The sequence below is a fragment of the Oryctolagus cuniculus genome, chromosome 8 (genome assembly GCF_051225735.1).
Source record: "Oryctolagus cuniculus isolate XC-2025 breed Fujian yellow rabbit chromosome 8, ASM5122573v1, whole genome shotgun sequence".
NCBI classification, from domain to species: Eukaryota; Metazoa; Chordata; class Mammalia; order Lagomorpha; family Leporidae; genus Oryctolagus; species Oryctolagus cuniculus.
Window position 1 is genome coordinate 134055705 of NC_142874.1, and position 7727 is coordinate 134063431.

At 38.5% G+C, this 7727-nt stretch overlaps 1 pseudogene; it reads left to right on the plus strand.

Moving 5' to 3' along the window:
• The first annotated feature begins 297 nt into the window (after positions 1-297).
• On the plus strand, positions 298-650 carry LOC108178067 (cytochrome c oxidase subunit 7C, mitochondrial pseudogene; annotated as a pseudogene).
• Positions 651-7727: the final 7077 nt, after the last annotated feature.

Sequence of the window (7727 nt, forward strand, 5' to 3'; positions counted from 1 at the left end):
TTATTGTACTTACCATTCAAACATAAAAGTTTACCAGTAATATTTCTGCAATATTAGAGATTAGAATTTTAAATAATACTAACTCAAAATTGACCATGATATATGTTTGTAGTTTCCTCCATTTGCAAAAAATGCATGCCTACCTTATTAGATTAAGTAATGTAAAAATTTTTACTTTAGAATTATTAGTAGTGAATCCACAGTGGATCAAGGTTGTGCAAGGAGCGAGGTTTCATGTCGTTCCACCATTTCTCCTTCTTCGGTCTCTGTGCCTTGCACAGAGCCCCCAGCCACGCCATGTTGGGACAGAGCATCCAGAGGTTCACAGCCTCTGTGGTCCATAGGAGCCACTATGAGGAGGGCCCAGGGAAGAATTTGCCACTTTCAGTGGAAAACAACTGGAGGTTGCTAGCTATGATGACCTTGTATCTGGGATCTGGCTTTGCTGCCCCTTTCTTCATAGTACGGCACCAACTGCTTAAGAAATAAGGATGTTTTAGGTCATCCATTTAACAGATAACAGCATTTCAAGAGGTGCAGTCTCTGGAAAATGGATCAAACTCTTGAACTCACAGCATACTAGATATGTTTATAAATAAACTTACGACTTGAATGCTGAATGCCTCTTCTCATATTTAGGGAATGTGATAATTGAGCATGTTGCTTGCTTTATGATTATTTAATTTTTGCTCTTTTGGATTAAGACATTGTTGAAAATTGATGATATAAAAGAAATGCCAAGTTAAAAAAAAGAATTATTAGTAGTGAATCCAATTAAGTGATTATGTTAGAACTTTTTTATAATTTCTTTTTTTCTACTTTCCATGTCATAGCTTCTGATTTCAATATTTTATTATATTTATAAGAAAAACTAATATCTGAGTACAAATTGGAAAATTGTGTCAATTATTTAGGCATTTTCATGTTATTGTGTGTTTGTTACTTAAAGCCCTGATAAGAAAATAATCATGGTGCTTTATTTCTTGTCATTCAATATTAGATATTATGTGGATCCAGATATCCCTTCAGTAGCTGCATGATAAGTAGTTTCAATTCAGCTGTGACAAGGAAACAAATCTCAGCATGAGGAATATTAGCATGAAATATTTAATCTATTACTATCTTTCATCTACTTCAATGATAGCTATAAAATATCACAATCAAACTGGTTATAATAGCCTATTTAAAATTAACATTGTATCTTGATATTGACATATTCCATTATAAGTGTTATCTTTTTTCTGGATATTAACATTCAAATGCTTTAGTAGAAAAAGCAATGATAAAGTTTCTAGGAACACTGACTAAATAGTATGCACATTTATTGCTGAGTTGCTTATCAGACTTGAAGGATTTAGCACAATTATAAATGTGATCTAAAATACTTTGTATTTAATTTAAACAGAAAATTTCCGCTTCCTCCAAAGGAACAAAAAGAAAAAATCCATGCTTCTGTAAATAAGAAGTTTGATTATCTTTTTTTTCTTTTTACTTATTTGACAGGTAGAGTTACTGAGAGAGAGAGACAGAGAGAAAAGTCTTCATTCCGTTGGTTCACCCCCAAAATGGCCACCACGGTTGGCACACTGCACCTATCCAAAGCCAGGAGCCAGGTGGTCTCCCATGCGCGTGCAGGCACCCAAGCACTTGGGCCATCCTCCACTGCCCTCCTGGGCCACAGCAGAGAGCTGGACTGGAAGAGGAGCAGCCGGGCCTAGAACCCCACCTCCATATGGGATGCCAGCACCACAGGCAGAGGATTAGCCTAGTGAGCCATGAAATCCAGTTACTAGTGGGATCAAACCAGTGCTAATTGATCATTGATTTATCTTCTCCAAGATCTATCATCTGATCCATGCATGCAAAATTTTTACTCCCTTTCCCTTGACGATGAGGAGGATCTTAACAATAATTGTAAGACAGTGCATTATAGAATTTGAGAGCTGTGATAAATGTGGTTTGTAGTGCTATTTACTGTGAGGTTAGTATTGTAGTTTAGTCACTTGAATTGATATTGATATAATATTGATTATGTCAATGCTACAAGTCAAAGAGCAGCAAGAACAAATGTGATCAGAGTTGACATTTATTTTGCCAAAAGAAGCTACAATGCAGGGGAAAAATGAGATGCTTAAGCGAATCCCATTACTGGAGTTCTGCTTGTCTTAAGTCCTTTTGGGGAAGTATTGTCATACTACTGTTGCATTCTTTGATCATATGGAGTTATATTTGACATTATCTCATAGCAGAGATAACATATATTAGGTTTAGTTTCTTCAGTAAAGTCTAACTTATAACACTATATTAAGTTATCAATGAATATTTGCTAATTTCAATACTGATTGCTGATGTCAATATTTTTTTTTTTTTGACAGGCAGAGTGGACAGTGAGAGAGAGAGACAGAGAGAAATGTTTTCCTTTGCCGTTGGTTCACCCTCCAATGGCTGCCGCGGCCGGCACACTGTGGCCAGTGCACCACACTGATCCGAAGGCAAGAGCCAGGTGCTCATCCTGGTCTCCCATGGGGTGCAGGGCCCAAGCACTTGGGACATCCTCCACTGCCTTCCCAGGCCACAGCAGAGAGCTGGCCTGGAAGAGGGGAAACCGGGACAGAATCCGGTGCGCCGACTGGGACTAGAACCCGGTGTGCCGGCGCCGCAGGTGGAGGATTAGCCTAGGCCTCAGCACAGGCCCTGATTTCAATATTTTTTAAGATTTACTTTATTTTATTTGAAAGTCAGAGTTACAGGGAGATTCAATATGGTTGAACAGAGAAAAGATGTACTGATTTTTACCACAGGAAGGTAAACAGAAAAAAGGGGAGAGACAGTTGGAGAAAAGTTTGCAAAGGAAATTCTGCAGAAAGAAGAGAGACACCTTGAAGTAGCTGTTATGGCCCAATCACACAGCAGCAAGTGGGACATTGCTGGTGACTCCTGAAGCCAGTGACTGGAATGGATGACATCTTGGAGTGATATTAGGGAAGCCTGCTGCAGCCCATGACACATGATACTGCCTGAGGGATGCCATGTGGTCCGTACTGACTTCAGGTATGGCATAAAGTGCTAGCAGGAGTCAGGGTGCTCACCTAACCCTGAGAAGGGGGAGCATATTGCTATCTTCCCCTCCCCCAACAAGTGCACTTGATGACCAACACGGTGGAAGTGCTACCTTAATAAGACAAGTAGAGACTGTTGTGACCTGTGTGTGACCGGGACATTGTATCAGAGGAATAGATCTGCACTCTCCACTGAGTTTGAGTCTGGCATGGAGGGCCGGTTGCAGGTGAATAGGTATCCACATAGACCTGTGAAGTGTTCTCACCCTTTCTATCATTGTAACAGGACTCAACTTGCCAAGGCGGAGCACCAACCTATTTCTATTAAGAAGGCACCTTGCTCTGAGAAAACCATGCCTCCTTCTATGGGTGTGTGTGTGGGGGGGGGGTGGTTCACAAAGCTGAGAGTGGATCCCCTGCTCCTGCTTCCTGTGACTGTGGGAACCATGAACGCTATGAAGATGGGAATTCTGTGACAGTACAATAGGGCATGGGTCTTTGGGCAGTCACTGTGACTGGCTTCAGAGGCTCAGCATTCCATGAGATTCAGGAATGGGTCATCACAGTGGGTTCTGCATTCACACTGAGGAGCACACAGATCATTTTTAAGTTCATGTGCCTGTGGGGGTGGAGTGCATAACCACTGTGAGCTCACCTGTGCAATGGATTCACCCTGGCAGAGAGGCGATGAGACTGGGGTTGCACCATCCTAGTCAACATGATCATACCCTCCCACCTGCCGGTGACTGAGATCTACCCTACTTGGATGTCACTTTGAACTCTTGCCCCACCCTCAAGCACTGGCTGAAGCTCCCTGATCTCACACATATCTCTGTATATATGCTGGAGGAGCAGATACTCACTAAGCCATAGAAGCATATTTCAAAGATAAAAGCCCTCAGTGGAGAAAACCAATGTTTCCAAAGATGCCTAAAATAAATGCAGAAATACAAGAGATGTGAAGAAGGAAGACAATATGGCTCCCCAGTATGAAAGCAGTAACTCTTCAATATTAGAAGGTGAATACAGAGAGAATGATAAAATTCCCAAAAAGGAATTCAAAAGAGTGACTGTAAGACTACTCAGAAACACAGAGAAGAAGCTATATAAGTTAAAGAAATCCATATATGACATGCACGGGAAATTTGGCTAGGACATAGAGATACTGAAGAGAAATCAAAATGAAATATTAGAAATTCAGAATTCAATGTGTCAGATAAAAATATAGTGCAAAGCCTTAAAAACAGAATTGGTAAAGCAGAAGAAAGAATACACAAACTAGAAATTATATTGCTGTAAACATTTCAGACATAAATAAAAAAAAACAAATTATAAAAACGAAAAATAGCATTTGAGAAGTATGGGATATTATGGAACAAGTAAATAAGAGATTCCTGTGAATTCCTAAAAGTGTGGAAAGAGAATGATTTAGAAGACCTACTCAGTGAAATAATACCAGAAAATTTTAAGCAAATAGAACTCCTAAGAGGCATGATCAGAAAAAATGTTATAGTCAAACTTTTAAAAGTAAAACATAAAGAAAGTATTATAAAACATTCATGAAAGAAAAACATTACAGTCAGAGGGTCTCTAATTAGACTGACAACTGATTTCTCATCAGAAATCCTACATAGACCAAGTCTTAAAAAAAAAAAAAAAAAAAAAAAAAAAAAAAAAAAAAAAAAAAAAAACTGTACCCAGGAAAGTTCTGATTTATAAATGAAGATGAAATAAAGACCTTCCCAAATAAGCCGAAATTGAAAGAATTTGTCACAATTCATCAGCCTTACAAATAATGATTAAGGGGCCGGCACCACGGCTCACTAGGCTAATCCTCTGCCTTGCGGCACCGGCACACTGGGTTCTAGTCCCGGTCGGGGCTCCAGATTCTGTCCCGGTTGCCCCCCTTCCAGGCCAGCTCTCTGCTATGGCCCTGGAAGGCAGTGGAGGATGGCCCAAGTGCTTGGGCCCTGCACCCCATGGGAGACCAGGAGAAGCACCTGGTTCCTGCCTTAGGATCAGCATGGTGCACTGGCCACAGCGCGCTGGCTGCGGCAGCCATTGGAGGGTGAACCAACGGCAAAAGGAAGACCTTTCTCTCTGTCTCTCTCTCTCTCACTGTCCACTCCGCCTGTCAAAAAAAAAAATTATTAAGTATGTGCTACACACAGATATGTATAGAAAAACAGTCATTATTATGAAAAAATGTGAAGGCAGAAAATACCCCAGTAAAATTACAAAGGAAATCAAAAGAAAAATGGTAGGGACAAGTTATTACTTATCAATAATAACTTTGAATATCAATGGTCTAAATTATCCAATTAAATTATGCAGATCACATTAACGAATTAAAGAACAAAAACAATATGGTTATCTCAATAGATGCAGAGAGAAAATTTGGTAAAAATACAAAATCATTTCATGATGAAAACCTTAAGCACATTGAATATAGAAGGAACATTCCTCAACACAATCAAGGCAAACACATGACCAGCATCCTATTGAATGGGAAAAGCTGGAATCATTCCCAATAAGATCTGGAACCAGACAATGATGCCCGCTCTCATCATTACTATTTAATAATAGTCCTGGAAGTTTCAGCCAGAGTTAATAAGCAAGAAAAAACATCTAGGGGATATAAATTAGGAAAGAGGAAATATGACTATCTGTATTTGCAGATGACATGATTTTGAATATAGGGGATCCGAAAGACTCCACTAAGAGACTCATCATTGGGGCTCATGAAAGAGTTTGATATAGTGGCAGCAAATAAAATTAGCACACAAAAATCAAAAGCCTGTGTATACACAATGTCATGCCTCAGAAAGAACTTCTAGTATCAATCCCATTCTGAATAGCTACAAAAAATAATGCCATGAAATAAATTTAACCAAGGATGCCAAAGATCTCTATGATGAAAATTACAAAACATTAAGGAAAGAAATAGAAGTCACAAAAAAATGGAAAAATCTTCCATTTCGTGGACTGGTAGAATCAAGATAATCAAAATGTCTATTCTACCAAAAGAAATTTACAGATGCAATGTGATTACAATCAAAATACCAACGGCATTCTTCTCGGATCTAGAAAAAAAGATGCGGAAATTCATATGGAAACAGAAGAGGCCCTTAATAGCTAAAGCAATTTCATACACCAAAGACAAAGCTAGTAGAATCATAATACCAAATTTCAAGAGTTACTAAAGGGCAATTATAATCAGAGTACCATGTTGCTAGCACAACAATAGATATATAGACCAATGGAATTAAAAAAAAAAAAATAAAACTCCAGAAATCAATCCAGGCATCTACAACCTACTTATCTTTGACAAAGGAGCTAAAATCAATCCCTGGAGCAAGGAACGTCTCTTCAACAAATGGTGCAGGGAAAAACTGAATCTCCATAAAGCAGAAATATGAAGCAAGATTCCTATCTTACATCTTCTACAAAAATTCATTCAAAAGGTATCAAACACCTAATTCTATGACCTGATACCATCAAATTACCAGAGCACATTTGGTAAACCCTGGAAGACCTTGGCATAGGCAAAGACTTCTTGACAATGACCCCAGAAGCACAGGAAATTAAAGACAAAATTGAGAAATGGGGTTACATCAAATTGAGAAGCTCAGCATTGCAAAAGAGACAATCAGCAAAGTGAAGAAAAAACAACTAAATGGGAGAAGCTATTCACAAACTATGCAACTGATAAATAATTAATGTCCAGGATCTAAAAAGAGCTCAAGAAACTCAAAACCAAACACATAATATGGTTAAGAAATGGGCAAAGGAGTTGAACAGCGTTTTTTAAAAGAGCAAATCCAAATGGCCCACAGACACTGCCAAAAATGCTCAGGATCACTAGCCATCCAGGAAATACAAATAAAAACCACAATGAGGTTTCACCTTACCCTTGTTAGAATGATTTTCATGCAGAAATCAACAAACATTAAATGCTGAAGAGGATGTGAGGAAAAAGAAACCTTAATTCACTGCTGGTAGGAATGTAAACAGTTGCAGCCACTGTGGAATATAGTATGGAGAACCTCAGAGACCTGAATATAGACCTACCATATGCCCCAGCCATCTCACACCCAGGAATTTAACCAAAGGAAATCAAATCAACATATGAAAGAGTTATCTGTACCCCCATGTTTATTGTAGCTTAATTCACACTAGCTAAGTTCTGGAATCAACCCAGATGTCTGTCAACTTAAGACTAGATTAAGACATTATTGTACATGTACACAATGGAATATGACATAGTACTAAAATGATGAAATCCATTGTTTGCAACAAAATGGATGCAACTGGCAACCATTATTCTTAGTGAAATAAGCCAGTCCCCCCCAAAATACCATATGTTCTTCCTGATCTGTCGTAACTAACATAATACTTAAAAAAATCTATAAAACTGACAATTTTATAATCCATAATATTGTCACTTTGAGATGTGATGATTTTGAATAGCACTTGTTTGACTGATTAGGAACAGATTTTTTTAAAAATTTTTTTTCATAGGAATTTTTGAAGTCTTTACCTAGTATAGGGTTAATCTTCTTAGCACAAAGTGAATTGAAAATATATCTTTGTATAAAATGAGAATGGGGATAGGGAAGGGTTGAGGAACGATGCTCTGAATGCAGTCAGGAGGACTGGTAGTCTGGA